At 37.7% G+C, this 25,971-nt stretch overlaps 1 protein-coding gene across 19 annotated transcripts in view; it reads left to right on the forward strand.

The window, feature by feature from the left end:
- The window catches only part of Cdep (Chondrocyte-derived ezrin-like domain containing protein), a 254,904-nt gene that overhangs the window by 49,206 nt on the left and 179,727 nt on the right, over nt 1–25,971 (forward strand). Inside the window, exon 3 of one of the 19 annotated variants that reach the window (XM_073975306.1) lies at nt 6,773–6,803. The exons of the other annotated variants lie outside the window; for them this stretch is intronic. The gene's annotated coding sequence lies outside the window, so the exon portion shown is untranslated. The remainder of the gene's footprint in view (nt 1–6,772; nt 6,804–25,971) is intronic. 19 annotated transcript variants of the gene reach the window in all.

The raw sequence follows: 25,971 nt of genomic DNA on the forward strand, positions 1-25,971 counted from the left end.
ATTCGTCTATAACAGACTTGCATTTGGTGCAGTTCATAGATGAAATATTTCCAGCTGCTGCAGCTAGTTTCTGAAGACTCCTACTGCGGCAGCTCCTCTATGAAAAACTCCCTGCTGTTCCAGGTCCCCTATAAAAGACTCGCAGCTGCAGCAGCTCACCTATAAAACACTCTAAGTTGGTGCACCTAATCGATGAAAGATTTCCAGCTGCTGCTGCTCGTTACTGAAAGACCCCTACTGCTGCAGCTCTTCTATAAAAGACTCCTCGCTGCTGCAGCTCGTCTATGAAAGATTTCCAGCTGCTGCAGCTAGTCTATGAAGGGCTTCCTACTGCTGCAGCTCCTCTATAGTGTTGCAGCTCCCCTATGAAAGACCTCTACTGCTGCAGCTCAGCTATAAAACACTCCAAGTTTGTGCAGCTCATCGATGAAATATTTCCAGCTGCTGCAGATCGTCTATAAATTATTTCTTGCGGTTGTAGCTCGTCTGTGAAGCTGCCTTCAAACTGCTACAGTTCGTATGAACGACTCCCAGTTGCTGCAATTTGTCTATGAAAGACTCGCACCTTCTCCCAACTATTACCCCTATCAATATCACCAACCTAAAGGTGCCCCACATGTCGTGTCACACAAATGCATGTTTGTATGTTGTTGAAGAGGTAAATCAAAATGATATAAAAACAAATTTTTATTTAGTTGAGTATTTCCGACCTCAAGCCATTAAAACAAATATTCAGTAGCCATGAAAAAAGGTCCCGCCGCTTCCCAGTATAAAATCTAATTGGCGCCAATAAATGAGTAGGTTTCCGTGGCACGCTTTCCGTTTTCATGGCACACCAGTTTTCACAACAGCAGTACCACCGGTTTCACAACAACTATTTTTCGCTTTCCTTGTTGTTGTTGTTCTGTATTTGCGGTGGCGTGTGCTACAAGCCAAATTTGATTGTGGGTTTTTGAGTTTTCAATGGTTAACCTTTTGCAATGGTTCAACACAAAGCGAATGAACGAACGACCGAATTGATGAATGAAGCTAATGGAGGCGGCGTCGTCATACCGCGGGGTCGCCCCAAAAAAATTGATTGAATTCAAAGTTTGTTGCTTCATTCACCAAACATCAAAAATATAATGTTTTTTGGTTTTGAAATCAAAACCCACAAAAAGTTCAATTGGTTTGCCATATTCACAAAGCAAAGGAAATAACATATAAAAAAAGAGAGCAGGTTGGCCCTGGAACTTGGCTGGAACAGAAATTAGATTAATAAAATAGGTGGTTTAAAGCGGCAAGAAGATCTGAATTTTTTATTACAGAGAAATTAAATATTCTTCATTGCTGCAACATTTTCAAGAATGAAAATAACAGACAACCACTTTAACCCAATTACCATCTCTAGAGCTGATTTCAGCCGAACACTAAGGCCTCCACCTATGTTGGATATAACGTTTCCATTCGCACCTTTTTCGTGGAAAGAAAATTGACAGCTTTGGTGATTTTTCACAGCATTTTAATGGGGGAGAGGTGCGAAAAAACGTCAACCTATTTCCACTAACAAACCTGTTAGCCAGCCACCACCATCATCAACGCCATCCTATCAATAACAAAAGAGGAAAGCTTTAACAACGGCTATCCATAAATTATCTACAAAATAATACCTTGTGTCCAAAGAGACTTTACAACGAGGCAGCAGCAGCAAAAAAAAAAAATGCACACAAATTCCAACATCTGGATGAACGGCTTTCCATAAATATTACATTGGATCACATTGTTACCTGGTGCTAGTTAGAGTCTGTGTGATGTGGGTAGGTTCTTTTTGGCGCGCATATTTGGGTGAGTAGTATGAGCGAGTGAAAAGCCTCCATCACTACACCACCACACAGTTTCATGGCTCATTTGAAAAACGTAGTCTAATTATGCAGATGCTTTTCACCAGAAAAATCTACTGACTATCTATTTACGAAAGATTGTTAGGCGCATATTTCACATGAATTTTATTTCTCCAAACTTTTGCATATTGTGTGCCCAGCTATGATGATAAAGTTAATGCATTTTCTTTTTTTTAGAGATCGTTAAACTAACTGGAGCATTTAATTTAACTAAATTTTTAATGTAAGCAAGATAAAAATTAAGATGGTAATTGCGTGAAAAGTGTCTTTAAAAGCCAAGATGTATCAGATGGGAGTCTTGATAAGACGAGCTTCAGCTGCTGGGAAATATTTATGGGCGAGCTTTTGCAGTAGGAAGTCTTCCCGAGAGTAGCTGGGGATGGTAGGAATCTTTTACAGACGACCTGCAGAAACTGTGTGTCTTTCATAGACGATGAACTGCAGCAACTGGGAGTCTTTCGTAGACGAGTTGAAACAGCTTAAAATCTTTCTGAAAGTCTTCCATCGATGAGCTGCAGCAGCTGGGCATCTCTCAGCACGTGGGAGTCCTGCATAGACGATCTGCATCAGCTGGAAATCTTTCATCGATGATCTGCAGCATCAAGGTGTCTTCTATAGATGAATCGCACTAGCTGGGAGTCTTTCAGTGATGAGCTAGAGCAGCTGGAAATGTTTCATGGATGTGCTGAAGCAGCAAGGATTCTATTGTAGACGAGCTTCAGCAGCCGGAAATGTTTCATCGATGAGCTGCAGCAGCAATGCGTCTTATAACGATGGCTTGCAGCAGCTGGAAGTCTTTTATAGACGAGCTACAGTAGCGAGGAGTCTTTTATAGACGAGCTGAAGCAGTAGGGGTCTATCAGAAACGAGCCCCAGCAGCTGGGAGTCCTTTATAGACGTGCTGCTGCAGCACGGAGACTTTCACAGAGGAACTGTAACGGCTGAAGCTTCAGCAACTGGGATTCTGGCTGGGAGTCTTTTATAGACGAGCTGTAGCAGCTGGAAAGCTTTTATTGATAAGCTACAGGAGCATGGTATTTTTATAGACCGGCTGCACCAGCTGGGAGTCTTTCATAGACGATCAGCAGCAGATGGAACTGTAACGGCTGAAGCTTCAGCAACTGGGATTCTGGCTGGGAGTCTTTTATAGACGAGCTGTAGCAGCTGGAAAGCTTTTATTGATAAGCTACAGGAGCATGGTATTTTTATAGACCGGCTGCACCAGCTGGGAGTCTTTCATAGACGATCAGCAGCAGATAGATGAGCTGCAGCAGCTGGGAGTCTTTCATCGATAAGCCACATCAGCTGAGAGTCTTTTATAGACGAGCTGTAGCAGCTGGAAACCATTCATCGATAAACTGTTGAAGCTGGAAAACTTTCATTGATAAGCTGCAAGAGTGTGGAGTTTTTTCTAGACCGGCTGAAACAGCTGGAAGTCTTTCAACAATGGCTGCAGCAGCTGGGAGTCTTTCATAGACGAGCTGCAGCAGATGGAATCTTTCATAGATGAGCTGCAGCAGCTCGGAGTCTTTCATAGACGAGTTGCAACAGCTGATAGTCCTTCATAGACGAGCTGCAGCAGCCGGAAATATTTCATCGATGAGCTGCAGCAGCAATTAGTCTTATATAGATGAGCTGCAGCAGCTGGGAGTCTTTTATAGACGAGCTACAGTAGCGAGGAGTCTTTTATAGAGGAGCTGCATCAGTAGGGGTCTTTCAGAAACGAGCTCTTTTATAGACAAGCTGTAGCAGCTGCAAACCTTTCATCGATAAACTGTAGTAGCTGAAAATCTTTCATTGATAAGCTGCAAGAGCGTGTATTTTTTTCTAGACCGGCTGCAACAGCTGGGAGTCTTTCACACACGAGCTGCAGCAGCTGGAAACCTTTCATAAATGCCTGCAGCAGCTGGGTGTCTTTTATAGGCAAGCCGAAGCAACTGGGAGTCTTTTATGAGGAAACTGCCGCAGCTGGGAGACTCTCATATAGGAATTATAACGGCTGGGAACCTTTCATCGATGGGCTACAGCAGCTGGGAGTCTTTCATAGGGGAGCTGCAGCAGCAAGGAGTCCTTCATAGAGGAGCTGCAGCAGCTGGGAGTCTTTTATCGATGAGCTGCAGCAGCTGGGGTCTTTCACCGATGAGCTGCAGCAGCTGAGAGTCTTTCATAGACGAGCTGTAGCAGCTGGAAACCTTTCATCGATAAACTGTAGAAGCTGGCAAACTTTCATTGATAAGCTGCAAGGGCGTGGAGTTTTTTCTAGACCGGCTGCAGCAGCTGGGAGTTTTCATAGACGAGCTGCAGCAGGTGGAAATCTTTCATCAATGGCTGCAGCAGCTGGGAGTCTTTTATAGATGAGCTGCAACAGCTGGGAGTCTTTCATAGACGAGCTGTAGCAGATGGAATCTTTCATAAATGAGCTGCAGCAGCTGGGAGTCTTTCATCGATAAGCTAAAGCAGCTGAGAGTCTTTTATAGACGAGCTGTAGCAGCTGGAAACCTTTCATCGATAAACTGTAGTAGCTGGAAATCTTTCATTGATAAGCTGCATGAGCGTGGAGTTTTTTCTAGACCGGCTGCAGCAGCTGGGAGTCTTTTAAAGACGAGCTGCAGCAGCTGGAAACCTTTCATCAATGGCTGCAGCAGCTGGGAGTTTTTTTAAAGGTGAGCTGAAGCAACTGGGAGTCTTTCATAAGGAAACTGCTGCAGCTGGGAGACTCTCACAGAGGAACTATATCGGCTGGAAACCTTTCATCGATGAGCTACAGCAGCTTGGAGTCTTTCATAGGGGAGCTGCAGCAGCAAGGAGTCCTTCATAGAGGAGCTGCAGCAGCTGGGAATCTTTCATCGATGAGCTGCAGCATCTGGGAGTTTTTCGTCGATAAGCTACAGCAGCTGGGAGTCTTTTATAGACGAGCTGTAGCAGCTGGAAACCTTTCATTGATAAGCTGCAGAAGCATGGAGTTTTTTTAGACGAGCTGCAGCAGCTGAGGGTCTTCCATAGACGAGCTGAAGCAGCTGAGAATCTTTTATAGACAAGCTACAGCAGCTGAGAATCATTCATAGGCGAACTTCAGCAGCTAAGAATCTTCCATCGATAAGCTACAGCAGCTAAGAGTCTGTCATAGACGAGCAGCAGCAACTGGGAGTCTTTCAAAGACGAGAAGCCGCAGCTGAATTCTGTCATCAGTGAGCTGCAGGAGCTGGAAGTCTCTTATAGATGTAGCACCTGAGAGTCTATCGGAGACGAGCTGCAGCATCTGACAGTTTTTCATAGAGGTGCTGAAGCAGCTGGTAGTCTTTTATAGACGAGCTGAATCAGCTTTCCAGCTTTCATCAATGAATTGCAGCACCTTTGGAGTCTTTTGTAGATGAGCTGTAGCAGTTGGGAGTCTTTTATAGATGAGCTACAGCAGCTGGGATCCCTTCATAGATTAGCAGCAGCAGCTGGAAATCTTTCGTCGATGAGGTGCAGCAGCTGAGAGGCCGGTTGGTGTTTTATGAGAAGACCTGTTGGTCTTCTGTGAAAAGACCTGGTGGTCTTCAATGAAAATTCCTGTTCGTCTTCTGTGAAAATACCTGTTGGTCTTCTATGAGAAGATTTGTTGGTCTTCTGTGAGAAGATTTTTGGTTTTCTATGAGAACTCTTGGTCGTCTATGAGAACACCTGTTGGTCTTCTATGAGAAGACCTGCTAGACCTAAGAACACCTGTTTGTCTGCAACGAGAAGATATGTTGATCTTCTATGAGAAGATATGTTAGTCTTCTAAAAGAAGACATGTTGGATATTTTGGTTTTCCATGAGAAAACCCGATTGTTCGGTAAACCATTTTTGTATGGGAAGGCCCTTTAGCCGTCAATGGCAAGACCACTTGGTTACCTTTGAGAAATCGTCATGGTCTTCTTCTGCAAGAAGACCTTTTGGTTTTCTATGAAATTACCTGTTTGTTGGGAAAACCTTTTGGTTTTCTTAGGGAAGACCTCTACGTACTCTCAGGAAGACCTCTTGGAGGCTTTACCCCCCAACATTTTTTCTTATATCTGACCTCATCTATTATATTTCGTTCAATATTTATAGCACCCAATTATAAAAAGTAAACCTGTCTCTAAAACCATAGCATAAATTTATGAAACAAATCCACAAAAACACACACGCACTGTCTGCCGCCTGCACATCCAACACACTCACAGCTTTGCTAATAAAATCAAATTAAATGGAAATAAAGGAAATAGAAAAATTAAGGCATATTTGTTTGTTTTTGGGCCACCCACGTGCTCTGCTACCCATCCATACGTGGTGGGTGAAGCATGAAAGCAATTTAGCTGGCTGGCTGACAGCCTCAAAGGTTTGGCTGTTTGTAGAAGTGGGAAAAAAGGGCTTTTAATTGATGTTTACACCTAAGCGTTTGTTTCATGCTGGAAGCCAATTTGTTAGGTTATGTTTGCGTTTCTAGAATGGGAAGTTAATTGCCAAATATGGAATCGACACATTTTTTATTGGCATACACATGTAATATATTTAATATGTATAATAAAATTCAAAGAAAGATATCTGAAGATGGAGGCCAAGGTGGCAATTTAACGCTTTCACCATTTCAAAATTGATTACCTTTGAAGGGTAAACGAATTAATTGTCAAAAGCTTTTAAGTTTAATTCAATTCTACCACGCACCATTCTCCAATTGTCTGCAACATCTCTTCATTATAATTTTGGATTTAATATCTTTTTAATGGTCTTTCTTTTTTAATATTCTTTTAGGACTCATAATTTAATTTTGAATCTAATTGTTCTATTCTAATATTTTTCTAATTTTCTTTTCTCATCTTCTTCCTCTCTTTTTCGGTAATAAATCTTTTTTATTATTTTGTTGTTGATGATACCCGAGTAAGTAGAATTGTAATTTAACTGTGATGGATGATGATGGTCGGTGGTATAGAAATAAGTAAAAATACTTCAAATATCATCCGCTTAGCAAAATTGAAAGGGATATTAAAAAGCAATCCTCAAGCAGTAATAAAATTTGTAATTGATATTTTTGGAAAAGATGGATGGTTCAACGTCACAAGGACACAATTAAAAACATAATTTTAACTTTAATACATTCAGATAAGAACAGGATTCCAAGTGGATCCCAAGGAAAATGAAACAGAAAATGGCAAACCCATAAAAGTATATAAAACAAATTTAAGGATACTTAAAGTATCCAAGACATATGTCTGATATTTTTGCTTAGATAGTTCCTTATTATAAACATACTTATCCTATCTAACTTTGCTTAAGCAGTAAACCTTCTTTAGACAGTCTTTCCCTGACGAAGCAGATAGTACAGAAATATATAAAATATCAGAAAAGGAGGAAACTTTATAGACGAGCCAGAGAACATAAATTTTCATAGGAAGTCTTTCCTATATGAGCTTAGGCGTGGAATATATCATAGGAGCCTGGAAACAGGGAGTTTCTTATAAATGCTTCTTATAACTGACATGCAGTAGAATGAAGTTTTTAAAAGCCTACAGCATTATCAGGAGACCATTCATATATGTTGGGCATTACAAAGTAGTATTTAATAAACGATTTTCATCAGAGATACTTTAATAGTCTCTGCTACTGACCCAGAGAGTCCTTTAAGGACAAGCTTCAGCAGCTGTTAGTATTTTATAGCCGAGCTGCAGCATTGGGTAGACTTCATTGACCAGCTGTTACCGCACGGAATCCAGGGAATAACTCGTAGACAAACTGCAGCTGTTACTAGGCATCCATTTCTCTCGTATGAGTCTCAGTGATACAGAGTCTCTCGTAGACAAGCAGCAGCAGTGGAATGTAGAGATAGCTGGGTAAAAGTGCCAGGAGAGGAAACCAAAGCAAACACTCTTTCATTAATAGTCTTTCGTATAAACATTTTAGTATGAAACATTAAAATACTAGATATTAGTCGTTCACAGCCGTGCGGCAGGATGGAATCTTTCATTATTGTGGCCTATGTTTCATAGGCCAATTGCAACAACAGATGGTCTTTCATAGACAAGGGAGTCCAACATAGATGAACTATCGACGGGATTTTTTTCTATACGAGGGGTATTACAAGAAAGTTTCTTATAGACATTTTTTAGGTCTATGAAGGAAGAAGAGGTCGAACAGTGATTTTCTTTGTATGTGCTGCAATTGCGAGTCGTTCATAGATGAAAGTCAGCAGTGTGTCTATTATATACGCCTAAAAGGAATATCTTTTAAATGTCTTCTAAAGACAGAAAATATTTTTAAAAATTTTCTATTATCTGAAGACATGAAACTGAAGACCTATGCCTTATACGACATCTAAATGTATTTTATTGACACACTATCAAATACATACCGAAGACTTTCTTCAGATGTGTCTCTTAAAGACACAAAAGACTTCAAAATACCTCTGAAGGCATTCTACAAACGAAATACTGCAGAATGTTTTCTATGGACGAAAGATCTCTAAAAGTCTTCTAAGGTTTAAAGCTCTTTAAAGGTTATCTATAGACAGAATAAGTCCGATAGAAAGAAGATCTCCGAAAGCCCTCCAAAATACCTTCTAAATGCCTAATCTAGTCGGTGACCCCAAGGTCTTCTAATGACAAAAGACCTCCAACTGTATGCTATAGATAGAAGATCTTCTTAAGGTCTTCCAAAAATTGATGACCTCAAGTGGTATTGGTGGTATCTGAAAGTTCTTTCGTTAGAAGGCCTCTGAAGGTCGTCTATACGCTGAAAGCTATTGAAATGTTTTTTATAGACAGGGACATACTAAATTACTTCCATAGACAGAAGGCCTTACTAAAACCGTCTATAGATAGAAGACCTTCGAAGGTTTTCCATAAGACCTTTGAAGGGTTTCTATTTCAGAAGATCCTCCAATGACTTCCATAGGATAAAGACTTCCAAAAGTCTTCTATTTAAAAAATCCGTAGGCTTTATATAGACAGATGACCTTGTAGAGGTCTTCTAGGAACAGAATATATATAAAGGTTTTCTGTAGGCTGACATTTTCTGTCTGTAGGCGGAAGACCTCTGTAGGTTTTCTATATGTAGAACATCAATAACGGTATTTTATAGATATATGACCTCTGAAGGTCTACTGTAATGGAGACACTGGGATGTATTCTATACACAGAAGACGTTCTAAGGGTCTTCAGTAGCCAAAAGACCATTTATTTAATTAACAGATGACCTCAAGTGATATTGGTGGTATCTGAAAGTTCTTCTTTCGATGGAAGGCCTCTGAAGGTCGTTTATAGGCTAAAATTTCTTGACATTTTTTATGGACAGAAGATCTTAAAGTCTTGTATAGATAGAAGACCACTGAAAGGTCTTTTAAAAAGAAATTTTATAGACATACTAAATTACTTCTATACACAGAAGTCCTTTTTTTAAACGTTCTTGAGGTCTCCTACAGGCAGAAGACAACTAAAAATCGTCTATACATAGAATACCTCCGAAGAATAAATGTCTTCAATAGGAAAAAGACCTCTAAAAGTCTTTTATTTAAAAAAAAATCAGAAGGCTTTAAATAGACAGATGACCTTCTGGGGGTCTTTTAGGGACAGAATATATCTAAAGGTCTTCTGTAGACTGACACTTTCTGTCTGTATGCGGAAGACCTCTGAAGGTTTTCTGTATGTAGAACACCACTAACGGTATTTTATAGATATATGACCTCTGAAGGTCTACTAATAATAAAGACACTAAGGGTCTTCAATAGCCAAAAGACAATTTAAAGGTCTTTTAAAAACTGATGACCTCAAGTGATATTGGTGGTATCTGAAAGTTCTTCTTTCGATAGAAGGCCTCTGAAGGTCGTTTATACGCTAAAATCTCTTGACATTTTTTATGGACAGAAGATCTTAAAGTCTTCTATAGATAGAAGACCACTGAAAGGTCTTCTAAAAAGAAATTTTATAGACATACTAAATTACTTCTATACACAGAAGTCCTTTTTTTAAACGTTCTTGAGGTCTCCTACAGGCAGAAGACAACTAAAAATCGTCTATACATAGAATACCTCCGAAGAATAAATGTCTTCAATAGGAAAAAGATTTCTAAAAGTCTTTTATTTAAAAAAATCAGAAGGCTTTAAATAGACAGATGACCTTCTAGACGTCTTCTAGGGACAGAATATATCTAAAGGTCTTCTGTAGACTTACACTTTCTGTCTGTAGGCGGAAGACCTCTGAAGGTTTTCTATATGTAGAACACCACTAACTTTATTTTATAGATATATGACCTCTGAAGGTCTACTGTAATAAAGACACTCGGGTGTATTCTATAGACAAAAGACCTTTTAAGGGTCTTCTATAGCCAAAAGACCATTTAAAGGTCTTTTAAAAACTGATGACCTCAAGTGGTATTGGTGGTATCTGAAAGTTCTTCTTTGGATAGATGGCCTCTGAAGGTCGTCTATACCCTGAAAGCTCTTGACATTAAATCTTAAAGTCTTCTATAGATAGAAGACCACTGAAAGTTCTTCTAAAAACAAATTTTTTAGACCTACTAAATTACTTCTATACACAGAAGGCGTTTTTTTAAACGTTCTTGAGGTCTCCTACAGGTAGAAGACATCTTATAATCGTCTATACATAGAAGACCTCCAAAGGTTTTCCATAAGACATTTGAAGGGCTTCCATTTCAGGAAATCCTCCAGTGACTTCCATAGAAAAAAGACTTCTAAAAGTCTTTTATTAAAAAAATGCGAAGGCTTTATATAGACAGATGACCTTCTAGACGTCTTCTAGGTCTTCTGTAGACTGACACTTTCTGTCTGTAGGCGGAAGACCTCTGAAGGTTTTCAATATGTAGAACACCACTAACGGTATTTTATAGATATATAACCTCTGAAGATCTACTGCAATAGAGACACTGGGATGGATTCTATAGCCAGAAGACCTTCTAAGTATCTTCAATACCCAGATGATCTTCAAAAGTTCTTCTATAGGTAGAAGGTTTTATAAAGGTTGTCTTTAGACAGAAGTGTTCAGAGGGGTTTCTACACACAAACGACCTCTAAAGGCTTTCAATAGAATGAAGACCTCTGAAGGTTTACCGTAAACAGAAAACCTTTGAAGGGTTTATATTTCAAAAGACTCTCCAAGGGCTTACTATAGACGGAAGACCTTCTAAAGGTCATCTAGAAACAAAATACATCAAAAGGTCTTCTGTAGACAGATCACGGTGCTCTTGAAACAACTTTAAATGGAAGGAGCTTACACCTGGGAAGTTTTTGCGGAAACTGAAACTACAAAGTTCATAGATGAGAAAAATAATAATAAAAAAATCGTCGGAGCGCTTTTTAAATATATCGCGGTGAAAGTTCTCATTTTTAGGTTTATTTTAGGTTTTCGCGATTTTGCTTGGAAACAGCAAGTCCTATCGAAATGGGGATAAAGAAAATTTTGTAGCTGTGAAAATTCTCTATTAGATTGTCCTTTATGATGTTTTTTGAGATATAGAAGTTCAGGTCACATTCAGTTTTTTTGGTTAGGTTTCACGATTCGCTTGAAAAGTCTTATAGAAATGGGACTAGAGAAAATCGTATAGCTTTGAAAATTCTATATAAGATTGGTTTTCGTAATTTTTTGTAAGGTTGTACCATTTTTAAGTTTAAGTTGGGAAATTGCAGTCATGACCAGTCATAACCTTGTTTTATAAGGAGACGATACAATCAATGCATTGTCCCAATTTGAACTTCCATATCTCCATAACGGTAAAACCTACGAAATTATCATAAAGGTCAATCTTGTAGAGAATTTTCATAGCTACAAGATTTTCTTTAGTCTTATTTCGATAGGACTTACGTTTCCAAGCAAAATCGTGAAAACCTAAAAAACCCTAAACCCCGATTTATTTAGAAAGCGCTCCGGCGATTTTTTTTTTGATTTTTCTCGTCTATGAACTTTGTAGTTTCAGAATCCACAAAAACTTCGAAGGTGTAAGCACCTTTTATTTAAAGTTGTTCAAGAGCATCGTGAATTACTTTTTGGCTATAGTCATAAGACCTCTAATGGTATTTTATAGACTGTAGTTCTCCGAAGATAGTTCTCTGGTGATCTTCTATAGATAGAAGATCTCTGAAGGATTTCCATAACCAGAAGACATTTGAATGGTTTCTATTTTAGAAGACCCTCTACGGACTTTCATAGAAAAAGAAAGAAAGAAAAATGAATTAATGAATCCTCTGAATCCTATAGACAGAAGGCCTCCAAAGAACTTTTAAGTAATAAATTCTGCAAACTTTATAAAGGCCTTCTATAGTCTGAAAATGTTATAAAGAACTTATTTAGACATCCTACCTTTTATAAGTGTACAGAAGGGACCTCTTTTGGTTCTCTATAAAACAAATGGACTGAAGACACACGGTGCTCTTGAAACAATTTTAAATGAAAGGTGCTTACACCCCAGAAGTTTTTGCGGATTCTGAAACTACAATGTTTATAGATGAGAAAAATCAAAAAACAAAAAAAAATCGCCGGAGCGCTTTTTAAATAAATCGCGATTTAAATTGACATTTTTAGGGGTTGTTTAGGTTTTCACTATTTTGCTTAGAAACCGCGGGTCCCATCAAAATGGAACTGAAGAAAATGTTGTAGCTATGAAAATTCTCTACAAGATCGTCCTTTATGGTACTTTCGTAGTTTTTACCATTTTTGAGATATATAAGTTCAAATTGGGATAATGCACTGACTGTATCGCCCCCTTATAAAACAACGTCATGAAGGGTGCGCCTTAACTAACTTTTGATAAAAACCGCTTACACAGGGGAAGTTTTTGTAAATTCTGAAACAGCAATGTTCATAGATGAGAAAAATCCAAAAACAAGAAAAAATCGCTGTAGGGATTTTTAAATAAAACGCGGTCAAAATTCACATTTTTAGGTGTTTTTAGGTTTTCACGATTTTGCTTGGAAACCGCAAGTCCAATCGACATGGAACTAAAGAAAATTTTGTAGCTGTGAAAATTCTCTTGAGGATTGGCGTTTATCATTTTTTCACAGCTTGTACCATTTTTGAGATATAGAAGCTCAGTTTACATTTTTAGGTTTTTTTGTTAGGGTTTCGCGATTTTGCTTGCATACGGTAAGTCTTGTCGATATGGGACCTGAGAAAATCTTAAAGCTGTGAAAATTCTCTACAAGACTGGCTTAATTAACTTATCCTAAGTTGTACCATTTCTTTAGATATATAAGTTTAAGTTGAGAATTTGCAGTAATAACATTGTTTTATAAGGGGGCGATACAGAATTGAATTGAATTTGAATTGTCCCAATTTGAACCTCTATATCTCAAAAATGGTAAAAACTACGAATGTACCGTAAAGGACGATCTTGTAGAGAATTTTCATAGCTACAACATTTTCTTCAGTTCCATTTTGATGGGACCTGCGGTTTCTAACCAAAATAGTGAAAACCTAAACAACCCCTAAAAATGTCAATTTAAATCGCGATTTATTTAAAAAGCGCTCCGGCGATTTTTTTGTTTTTTGATTTTTCTCATCTATAAACATTGTAGTTTCAGAATCTGCAAAAACTTCCGAGGTGTAAGCACCTTTCATTTAAAATTGTTTCAAGAGCACCGTGGACAATCAACAATTCAAACCTCTAGTTAAATTGAGCGACATGGAAATTGACCCTCAGTATAAGTTGTTAATAATCAAGCAGAAAACCAGAAAACAGAATTGGTCATTACTTCCTCTCTAAAATGAGAAAGAAGAGACATTAATAGTTCAGGTACATTTTGTTATACTCCCATACATATATTACATTTTGTTCCTGCAAAGAGCCTCCATGTATAGACAATCGTCTAAACATCTTCTTTGGACATTACAAGCTCTAATAGGTAATTTAAAAGTAGAACTGTTCTAAAAGTCTCCTATGAATATAAATTTTGTTTATAGCTAGTACTGGTTCTCAGGGTCTCATATAGCTCTCCTATGAATATGAATTTTGTCTATAGCTAATATTTGTTCTCAGGGTCCCATATACCTCCGTAAAACAGTTATTTTATAAATATAGAAATTTGTTGACGATTTTCCATAGTTCTTCTACATCTACAGAAGATCTATAGACAGAAGATTAACCATTGCATGTTGGAAGAATATGCCAACAAGCATTTGTCTGCCTTTTATCTTTAAATTGAGCTTACCAATCAATATCCATGACCACACCTTGACATTGCAGTACGGCCATATCATTCTATATCATGCCTAGCAAAGCCACATATTTTCAATCAAGAACTCTCTTCTCATTGTCATGAATGATGAGTGAGTGAGCTGTAATGTGTGGCTTCGGAATATGCCACACCTTTAACACTTCCAAGCATTTCTTGTTCTGTGAAGAGGAGTACCAATAAATTTTATGTCTCCATATATACCTACGATACGATACCTACCTGTCATGGATATCCATCCATTTGTAAAAATAAATTGGCTGTTGAAACAATGCGTTACATTCTATTCTACCATTTGCCAACAGCAACAACAAGAGATGGATTAACTAGGTCAAATCTACCCAACCTTTGACAGACACAAACACACTCAAACACACACAACATCACTCACTCACACCTAAACTGGTTACAATAACTTTTGTAATGAATATTTAAAATTTATAACCAGACTAAGGGCAAATATTTAATATTCTTCAGCTTCAACCAGCTCTTTACCTTTCCCCCGTCTCTCATCACTGCAGTATTGGCATCACTTCATCAAGCATGACGCGTGACATTTCCTCTTTTGCTGGTATTGAATATTTTATGGATTTGCGTTGTATTTTGACAGATGAGAATTCTTTAACAACGGCATTAGATTCGGGAGATGACATTTTAAACGGAATGCTGAATAAATATTACAAATGTATGTACATGGGTTAGACCATTATTCCTCTTCTTCTTTTGTGTTGTTTGCTGTTTTGTAAAGAGATCAATGTTTTACATAAATGTACAATTAATTACATTTTAATAGGTTTTGTAGGTTAGGTTGTTTGCTGGCGCGTTTAGATGACAGTTCTTCTTGTTCTATTTTTAGATGTTTTATGTGAATTTTATTTGAATTATTAAGTCACGTTTAATTTGGTTATGTTTCTTGCCTCAGCCGCAGTTTGTCTCATCGTCTGTCGGTGTTTGCCGGTTTCAAGTTTGAGTCACAAACCTGTATTCCGAACATATGTAAAACCACATACAAATAACCATAAAATGATGTGTTCGATTTAATGTCTATGCTTAATTCAACGTTAGATACACTCGGGGAAAAACATATAAAATAATAAAATAAAGTAGTTAATAAAATGGAAAAGAATGGTAACCAAAACAAGTCCCAAATCTTCTATTCTACTGAAGACCCTGAGATCTTCTATGCTTTAGAGGACCGTGATGTCTTCTATAGAATGAAAGACTTCAATGTCTTCTGTGGAATAAAAGAATCAGTGGCCTACTGTAGAGTAGAATACCTTAGGATCTTCTATAGAATAGAAGATCTCAGGTTCTTCTATAGAATAGAAGATCTCAAATTGAAGTAGAAGACCTCAGTGCTTTCTATTGACTAGAAGACCTCAGGGTTTCCTATACAATAGAAGACCTCAGGGCCCTCTATAGAATAGACGACCTAAGGCTCTTCTATAGAATTTTTATTGGTATATCGATTATGTGGTTTTAGCATATCCAATAGTCAACTACGACAAATGGTCGACTTCGTTTTTCGAAAGTCAATTAAAAATAATCGATTATTCTGTTTTCACACACGACTACGACTACGATTATTCGAATTTTACGACTAATAATCGATTAATCGGTTAACCGAAATCGACTTTAGGTCCGCTATTGAATATTAGAAGGCCTTAGAGGTCTTCTATATAATAGAAGAAGACCTCGCAGGTCCTCTATAGAAACGAACATAATCTCAGAGGTTTTCTGTAGAAAAGAAAAAATATTATATAAAATAGAATAGCTCAAATATTTTTTCTATATATTAGAGGAAGACCTCAAGGGTTTTCTATAGAATAGAAGTCCTCAGTGGCCTTCTGTAGAATTGACAAAGACATTAGAGGTCTTCTGTAGAATAGACGAAGACCTCAGAAGTTTTTCATTGAATACATGAAGGCCTGTAGATTTTTTCTATAGAATAGAAGAACACCTACAAAGTTCTTCTATAGAATATCAGACGACCTTTAGAGATCTTTAATATAATAGCTTACCTCAAAGGTATCTTTTAAGGATGAAGAATAAAAGAAGACCTCTGAGGACTTCAATCGAGTAGAAGAAGATATTTGAGGTCCTCTACTGAATATAAGAAAACCTCAGAGGTCTTTCATCATAGTAGAAGAGATCAGAATTCTTCTATCGAACCGGAGAAGATCTCTGAAGTTAGCTACTGAACAGAGATCTTCTATCGAACACGAGAAGGCTTCTGAAGTATTGTCAAATGGGAGAAAACTTCAGAAGACTTCTATCGAACAGGAGAAGACCTCAAAGGTCTTACATCGAACAGGAAAAGACCTAAGGGGTCTTCCATCGAACAAGAGACGTCCTTAGAGGTCGTATATCGAATAGTACGCCAGAGGTCTTTCATTGATTAGTATAAAACCTCAGAAGTCTTCTATCGAACAGGAGAAGATCTCAGAAATCTTTTATCGAACAGGAGACGAACTCAGAGGTCTTCTATCGAATACGAGAAGACTTCTGAGGTCTTCTATCAAAGAGAAGAAAAATTCAGAAGACTTCGAACAGGAGAAGACCTCAAAGGTCGTACATCGAATAGGGGAAGACCTTAGAGGTCTTCTTTTGAATAGAAGAAGACCTCAAGATGGGTAATAAATTCTGAGGTGTTCTATCGAATAGAAGAAAAACTCAGAGGTCTTTCATTGAATAGTAGAAGACCTGAGAAGTCTTCCACCGAACAGGAGACGAACTCAGAGGTCTTCTAACGAACACGAGAAGACTTCTGAGGTCTTCTATCAAAGAGAAGAAAAATTCAGAAGACTTCTATCGAACAGGAGACGACCTCAAAGGTCGTACATCGACTAGGGGAAGACCTCAGAGGTCTTCTTTTGAATAGAAGAAGACCTCAAGATGGCTAATAAATTCTGAGGTCTTCTATCGAATCGAAGAAAACCTCACAGGTATTTCATTGAATAGTAGAAGACAACAGAAGTCTTCTATCGAACAGGAGACGAACTCAGAGGTCTTCTAACGAACACGAGAAGACTTCTGAGGTCTTCTATCAAAGAGAAGAAAAATTCAGAAGACTTCTATCGAACAGGAGACGACCTCAAAGGTCGTACATCGACTAGGGGAAGAACTGTTCTTTTGAATAAAAGAAGATCTCAAGATGGCTAATAAATTCTGAGGTGTTCTATCGAATAGAAGAAAAACTCAGAATAGAAGAAAAACTCGAATAGAAGGAAAACTCAGACCTCAGAGGTCTTCAATCGTGTAGAAGAAGATCTTTGAGGTCCTCTACTGAATAGAAGAAAACCTCAGAGGTCTTTCATCATAGTAGAAGAGATCAGAAGTCTTCTATCGAACCGGAGCAGATCTCAGAAGTCAGCTATTGAACAGGAGACGAACTCAGAGGTCTTCTATCGAACACGAGAGAACTTCTGGGGTCATCTACCAAAAAGGAGAAAAATTTAGAAGACTTCTATCGAACAGGAGAAGACCTCAAGAGGCCTTCTATTTAAAAAGAGACGACCTTAGAGGTCTTCTATCGAATAAAAGAATGTCTGAGAGGTCTTCTATCGAATAGTAGAAGAACTCAGAGGTCTTCTTTCGAATAAAAGAAGACCTCAAGACGACTAATAACCTCTGGGTCCTTCTATCAACTGGAAGAACACCTCAGAGGTATTTTATTGAATAGTAGAAGAACTCAAAAGTCTTCTGTCGAACAGTAGAAGATCGTAGAAGTCCTCTATCCAACAGGAGAAGATTTTAGAAGTCTTCTAACGAACACGAAAAGACCTCATAAGTCTTCTATCAAACAGGAGAAAACCTCATAAGACTTCTATGGAATAGAGGAAGTCCTCCGAAGTCTTCTATAGAATAGAAGAATACATCATAGGTCTTTTGTCAAATAGAAGAAGACTCTGAGGTATTATATCGAATAGAGGACCTCAAAGGGCTTCTATCGAATATGAGAAAGTCTCAGAGGTTTTCTATGGAATAATACAATACTTCAGAAGTCTCAGCGGACCTCAGAATAGAAGAAGAGTCCGAATAGAAGAAGGAAAGTAGAGGAAGGCCTTAGATATATTATAGGTCTGCCATCGATCAGGAAAAGACCTCAGAGGTCTACTATCGATCAGGAAAAGATCTCAGAGTTCTTCTATCGATCAGGAAAAGACCTGAGAGGTTTTCTATCGATCAGGAAAAGACCTCAGAGTTCTTTTATAGAATAGAAGAAGATCTCAGAAGTCTTCTATCGAACAGAAGACTTCTATAGAATAGAAGAACTCATAGATTTTCTATAAAATAGAAAAAGACCTCAGTGGACCTTAGAATAGAAGAAGACTCCAAATAGAAGAAGAAAAGTGGAGGAATACCTTAGATATAATATATCGAATAGGAGAAGACCTCAGAGGTCTTCCATCGATCAGGAATAGACCTAAGAGGTTTTCTATTGATCAGGAAAAGACCTCAGAGTTCTTCTATCGAACAGAAGAAGATCTTAGAAGTCTTCTATCGAACAGAAGATGATCTAAGAGTTTTTATATCGAACACAAGAAAACTTTAGAAGTCTTCTATCAAACAGGAGAAAACCTCATAAGATTTCTATCGAACAGGAAAAGACATAAGAGACCGTCTATCAAACAAGAAGAGACCTTACATGTCTTCTATAGAATAGAAGATTTCCGAGGACTTCTATAGAATGGAATAAGACATCATAGATCTTTTGTCGAATAGAAGAAGACCCTGAGGTCTTCTATCGAATAGAGGAAGACATTAAAGGTTTTCTATCGGATAGGAGAAAGCCTCAGAGGGTTTCTATCGAATAAGACAATACTTCACAAGTCTTCTATAGAATAGAAGAACTCAGAGATTTTCCTTAAAATAGAAAAAGATCTCGGAGGTTTCTACACAATAGAAGAATACCTCAAAGGATCTCAGAATAGAAGAAGACTCCGAATAGAAGAGAAAAATTGGAGGAAGACCTTAGATATATTATATCGAATAGGAGAAGACCTCAGAGGTCTTCTATCGATCAGGAAAAGATCTCAGAGTTCTTCTTTCGATCAGGAAAAGACCTCAGAGTTCTTTAATCGAACAGAAGAAGATCTCAGAAGTCTTCTATCGAACAGGAGAAGATCTCAGAGGTTTTCTATCGAACACGAGAAAACCTCAGAAGTCTTCTATCAAACAGGAGAAAATCTCATAAGACTTCTATGGAACAGGAGAAGACGTCAAAGCTCTTACATAGAACAGGAGAAGACATAAGAGGCCTTCTATCAAATAAGAGGAGGCCTTATATGTCTTCTATAGAATAGAAGAAGACCTCCGAGGTCTTCTATAGAATAGAATAAGACATCATAGGTCTTTTGTCGAATACAAGAAGACCCTGAGGTCTTCTATCGAATAGAGGAAGACGTTAATGGCCTTCTATCGGATAGGAGAAAGCCTCAGAGGTTTTCTATCGAATAAGATAATACTTCAGAGGACTTCTATAGAATAGAAGAACTCAGAGATTTTCTATAAAATAGAAAAAGATCTCAGAGGTCTTCTATAGAATAGAAGAATACCTTAGAGGACCTCAGAATGGAAGAAGACTCCGAATAGAAGAAGAAAAGTAGAGGAAGTCCTTAGATATATTATATCGAATAGGAGAAAACCTCAGAAGTCTTCCATAGAATAGGAGAAGACCTTAGAAGTCTTCTATCGAATAGGAGAAGACCTCAGAGTTCTTCTATCGATCAGGAAAAGTCCTCAGAGTTATTTTATCGAACAGAAGAAGATCTCAGAAGTCTTCTATCGAACAGGAGAAGATCTCAGAGGTTTTCTATCGAACACGAGAAAACCTCAGAAGTCTTCTATCAAACAGGAGAAGACCTCAAAGCTTTGAGGAAGACCTAAGAGGCCTTCTATCAAACAAGAAGATACCTTATATGTCTTCTATAGATTAGAAGAAGACCTCCGAGGTCTTCTATAGAATAAGACATCATAGATCTTTTGTCGAATAGAAGAAGACCCTGAGGTCTTCTATCGAATAGAGGAAGACCTCAAAGGCCATCTATCAAATAAGACAATACTTCAGAAGTCTTCTTTAGAATAGAAGAACTCAGAGATTTTCTATAAAATAAAAAATAAAATCTCAGAGGTCTTCTATAGAAGAGAAAATTACCTTAGAGGTCTTCTATAGAAGAGAAGAATACCTTAGTGGACCTCAGAATAGAAGAAGAAAAGTAGAGGAAGACCTTCGATATATTATATCGCAAAGGAGAAGACCTCAGAGGTCTTCAGTGAAATAGGAGAAGACTTCGGAGGTCTTGTATCGTTCAGGAAAAGTCCTCAGAGTTCTTCTATTGATCAGGAAAAGACATCATATTTCTTTTATCGAACAGAAGAAGATCTCAGAAGTCTTCTATAGAACGCAAGAAGACCTTAGAAGCCTTCTATAGAATGCAAGAAGACCTCAGATGTCTTCTATTGAATAGCAGAAAACTTCCTCTATAGTATAGAAAACGACTTACTAGGTTAAGAGTATTCTATAAAATTAAAAAGATACTGAGTCTTCTATAGAATATTCTTCTTCTATAGAGTATTCTATGGAATACAGACTTGAAAGCTATTTGTTGTCGAATGTTGAATGCTATTCATATTTATTTCCGATGATAATCTAAATTGATTAGCCTCTCGTAACCGTTTTATCCACTTTTGTGTGTGTATGTGTCAAGTACTCGAAGAACAAAACAAATCTGCAATGACGTCAATTCACCACATTTGGCCATTATGTAATACATAACACAAGAAAAAAAAAACAAAAACAAACGAGAAAGGTTCAAAAGTTCGATGACATACTTTTGCCCTTAAGTGTTTTCTCCTGGTGGGAGGTTGGTCTTTAGACGTTTGGGTTGTTATTGTCGTTGATGCTGCTGCTTTGAATTGTTTATGACGTACTTTTTGCCGGTTTTTTGTGTGTGTGGAAATCAAAGCGTTTCACCTAACGCTTCATAACTTCCATGTCGGCATGCCTTTGGTGACACAGATGAGGATGATGATGAGGCGAAGGATGATTATGATTTGTCAATTTGTCGTCTACTGAAATTTGTATTACATTATAAATTTCTTTTGGTTTTTTTTTTTGGTTAGCCCCCCCCCCCAAATCCTTTTTTTTTCTAATTGCTTTGAAGTCTGCTTGTCGCATTCGTTTCGTTTTCTGTGTCAATACTAAGAATTGTAGGACATGAAACGAATTTGCAAAACCTTAGGCAGAGATAGCTGTCGATGTTTAGGTCCACATATCAAGCACCACTTGTCACAGAAACAAAATCACAATATTCAAGGAACATCAGTGGCAACCATAATGCGTTTGACGACAGAGCGGTGGTGGCCTTCAACTTTTGATAATGTACTTAAAGCAAGGCCGATGAGGAATTTATTTTTTTTTTTCAATATTAAACGGGGTTGACGATTGAGTGATAAATATTATAACGATATAAAAATATTTAAAAAAAACTGAAACATTTTTTATGGAGACCTAAAGGTTTTCTAATAGAAAGGCCAATAGGTCGTTTCTAAGTAGATCTATATGTCGTCTCATTGAAGAGTAGTACGTCTTCTCATAGAAGACTAATAGGTATTCTCCAAGAAGATTGGTAGGTCTTCTCACAGATTGGTAGGTCTTCGTATGTTCTTCGTATAGAAGACTTATTGGTCTCTTCAAAGAAGACCAGTGCTTCTATGGACCCTTTCTGCTTCTAAGAAAGGGTACTTCTATAGACCCTTATGAACGAAAAAGTGCTTTTATAGACACTTTCTAAAAGAAACGGTGCTTCTATAGACCCTTTCTGAAAGAAAGGGTGCTTCTGTAGAACCTTTCTGAAAGAAACGGTGCTTCTAAAGACACTTTCTGAAAGAAAATTTGCTGCTATAGACCCCTTCAGAAAGAAAGGATGCTTCTATAGACCCTTTCTAAAAGAAAGAATGCTTCTATAGACCCCTTCTGAAAGAAAGGGTTATTCTATAGACACTTTCTGAAAGAAAATGTCCTGATATAGACCCCTTCTGAAAGGAAAGGTGCTTCTATAGACCCTTTCTAAAAGAAAGGGTGCTTCTTTGTACCCTTTCTGAAAGAAACGGTGCTTCTAAAGACATTGTTTGAAAGAAAATTTGCTGCTATAGACCCCTTCTGAAAGGAAAGGTGCTTCTATAGACCCTTTCTAAAAGAAAGGGTGCTTCTATAGACCCTTTCTAAAAGAAAAGGTGATTCTATAGAACCTTTCTGAAAGAAAGGGTGATTCTATAGAACCTTTCTGAAAGGAAGGGTGATTGTATAGAACCTATCTGAAAGAAAGGGTGCTTCTATAGACCCTTTCTAAAAAAAAGGGTGCTTCTATAGACCCTTTCTAAAAGAAAGGGTGCTCCTATAGACCCTTTCTAAAAGAATAGGTGCTTCTATAGACCTTTTCTGAAAGAAAGGGTGCTTCTATAGACCTTTTCTGAAAGAAAATGTGCTTCTATAGACCTTTTCTGAAAGAAAATGTGCTTCTATAGACCTTTTCTGAAAGAAAATGTGCTTCTATAGACCTTTTCTGAAAGAAAATGTGCTTCTATAGACCTTTTATGAAAGAAAATGTGCTTCTATAGACCTTTTCTGAAAGAAAATGTGCTTCTATAGACCTTTTATGAAAGAAAATGTGCTTCTATAGACCTTTTCTGAAAGAAAATGTGCTTCTATAGAACTTTTCTGAAAGAAAATGTGCTTCTATAGACCTTTTATGAAAGAAAATGTGCTTCTATAGACCTTTTCTGAAAGAAAATGTGCTTCTATAGACCTTTTATGAAAGAAAATGTGCTTCTATAGACCTTTTCTGAAAGAAAATGTGCTTCTATAGACCTTTTATGAAAGAAAATGTGCTTCTATAGACCTTTTCTGAAAGAAAGGGTGCTTCTATAGACCTTTTCTGAAAGAAAGGGTGCTTCTATAGACCTTTTCTGAAAGAAAGGGAGCTTCTATAGACCTTTTCTGAAAGAAAGGGTGCTTCTATAGACCTTTTCTGAAAGAAAGGGTGCTTCTATAGACTTTTTCTGAAAGAAAGGGTGCTTCTATAGACCTTTTCTGAAAAAAGGGTGCTTCTATACCCCTTTTCTGCAAGAAAGGGTGCTTCTATAGACCTTTTCTGAAAGAAAAGGTGCTTCTATAGACCTTTTCTGAAAGAAAGGGTGCTTCTATAGACCTTTTCTGAAAGAAAGGGCGCTTCTATAGACCTTTTCTGAAAGAAAGGGTGCTTCTATAGACCTTTTCTGAAAGAAAGGGTGAATCTAAAGACCTTTTCTGAAAGAAAATGTGCTTCTATAGACCTTTTCTGAAAGAAAATGTGCTTCTATAGACCTTTTCTGAAAGAAAATGTGCTTCTATAGACCTTTTCTGAAAGAAAGGGTGCTTCTATAGACCTTTTCTGAAAGAAAGGGTGCTTCTATAGACCTTTTCTGAAAGAAAGGGTGCTTCTATAGACCTTTTCTGAAAGAAAGGGTGCTTCTATAGACCTTTTCTGAAAGAAAGGGTGCTTCTATAGACCTTTTCTGAAAGAAAGGGTGCTTCTATAGACCTTTTCTGAAAGAAAGGGTGCTTCTATAGACCTTTTCTGAAAGAAAGGGTGCTTCTATAGACCTTTTCTGAAAGAAAGGGTGCTTCTATAGACCTTTTCTGAAAGAAAGGGTGCTTCTATAGACCTTTTCTGAAAGAAAGGGTGCTTCTATAGACCTTTTCTGAAAGAAAGGGTGCTTCTATAGACCTTTTCTGAAAGAAAGGGTGCTTCTATAGACCTTTTCTGAAAGAAAGGGTGCTTCTATAGACCTTTTCTGAAAGAAAGGGTGCTTCTATAGACCTTTTCTGAAAGAAAGGGTGCTTCTATAGACCTTTTCTGAAAGAAAGGGTGCTTCTATAGACCTTTTCTGAAAGAAAGGGTGCTTCTATAGACATTTTCTGAAAGAAAGGGTGCTTCTATAGACATTTTCTGAAAGAAAGGGTGCTTCTATAGACCTTTTCTGAAAGAAAGGGTGAATCTATAGACCTTTTCTGAAAGAAAGGGTGCTTCTATAGACCTTTTCTGAAAGTAAGGGTGCTTCTATAGACCTTTTCTGAAAGAAAGGGTGCTTCTATAGACCTTTTCTGAAAGAAAGGGTGCTTCTATAGACATTTTCTGAAAGAAAGGGTGCTTCTATAGACCTTTTCTGAAAGAAAGGGTGAATCTATAGACCTTTTCTGAAAGAAAGGGTGCTTCTATAGACCTTTTCTGAAAGAAAGGGTGCTTCTATAGACCTTTTCTGAAAGAAAAGGTGCTTCTATAGACCTTTTCTGAAAGAAAGGGTGCTTCTATAGACCTTTTCTGAAAGAAAGGGTGCTTCTATAGACCTTTTCTGAAAGAAAGGGTGCTTCTATAGACCTTTTCTGAAAGAAAGGGTGCTTCTTTAGACCTTTTCTGAAAGAAAGGGTGCTTCTATAGACCTTTTCTGAAAGAAAGGGTGCTTCTATAGACCTTTTCTGAAAGAAAGGGTGCTTCTATAGACCTTTTCTGAAAGAAAGGGTGCTTCTATAGACCTTTTCTGAAAGAAAGGGTGCTTCTATAGACCTTTTCTGAAAGAAAGGGTGCTTCTATAGACCTTTTCTGAAAGAAAATGTGCTTCTATAGACCTTTTCTGAAAGAAAATGTGCTTCTATAGACCTTTTCTGAAAGAAAATGTGCTTCTATAGACCTTTTCTGAAAGAAAGGGTGCTTCTATAGACCTTTTCTGAAAAAAAGGGTGCTTCTATAGACCTTTTCTGAAAGAAAGGGTGCTTCTATAGACCTTTTCTGAAAGAAAGGGTGCTTCTATAGACCTTTTCTGAAAGAAAGGGTGCTTCTATAGACCTTTTCTGAAAGAAAGGGTGCTTCTATAGACCTTTTCTGAAAGAAAGGGTGCTTCTATAGACTTTTTCTGAAAGAAAGGGTGCTTCTATAGACCTTTTCTGAAAGAAAGGGTGCTTCTATAGACCTTTTCTGAAAGAAAGGGTGCTTCTATAGACCTTTTCTGAAAGAAAGGGTGCTTCTATAGACCTTTTCTGAAAGAAAGGGTGCTTCTATAGACCTTTTCTGAAAGAAAGGGTGCTTCTATAGACCTTTTCTGAAAGAAAGGGTGCTTCTATAGACATTTTCTGAAAGAAAGGGTGCTTCTATAGACCTTTTCTGAAAGAAAGGGTGCTTCTATAGACCTTTTCTGAAAGAAAGGGTGCTTCTATAGACATTTTCTGAAAGAAAGGGTGCTTCTATAGACCTTTTCTGAAAGAAAGGGTGAATCTATAGACCTTTTCTGAAAGAAAGGGTGCTTCTATAGACCTTTTCTGAAAGAAAGGGTGCTTCTATAGACCTTTTCTGAAAGAAAGGGTGCTTCTATAGACCTTTTCTGAAAGAAAGGGTGCTTCTATAGACCTTTTCTGAAAGAAAGGGTGCTTCTATAGACCTTTTCTGAAAGAAAGGGTGCTTCTATAGACCTTTTCTGAAAGAAAGGGTGCTTCTATAGACCTTTTCTGAAAGAAAGGGTGCTTCTATAGACCTTTTCTGAAAGAAAGGGTGCTTCTATAGACCTTTTCTGAAAGAAAGGGTGCTTCTATAGACCTTTTCTGAAAGAGAGGGTGCTTCTATAGACCTTTTCTGAAAGAAAGGGTGCTTCTATAGACCTTTTCTGAAAGAAAGGGTGCTTCTATAGACCTTTTCTGAAAGAAAGGGTGCTTCTATAGACCTTTTCTGAAAGAAAGGGTGCTTCTATGGACATTTTCTGAAAGAAAGGGTGCTTCTATAGACCTTTTCTGAAAGAAAGGGTGAATCTATAGACCTTTTCTGAAAGAAAGGGTGAATCTATAGACCTTTTCTGAAAGAAAGGGTGCTTCTATAGACC

Source organism: Musca autumnalis, unplaced genomic scaffold (genome assembly GCF_047663935.1).
Source record: "Musca autumnalis isolate F117 unplaced genomic scaffold, ASM4766393v1 scaffold_1, whole genome shotgun sequence".
In the NCBI taxonomy this organism is placed as follows: domain Eukaryota; kingdom Metazoa; phylum Arthropoda; class Insecta; order Diptera; family Muscidae; genus Musca; species Musca autumnalis.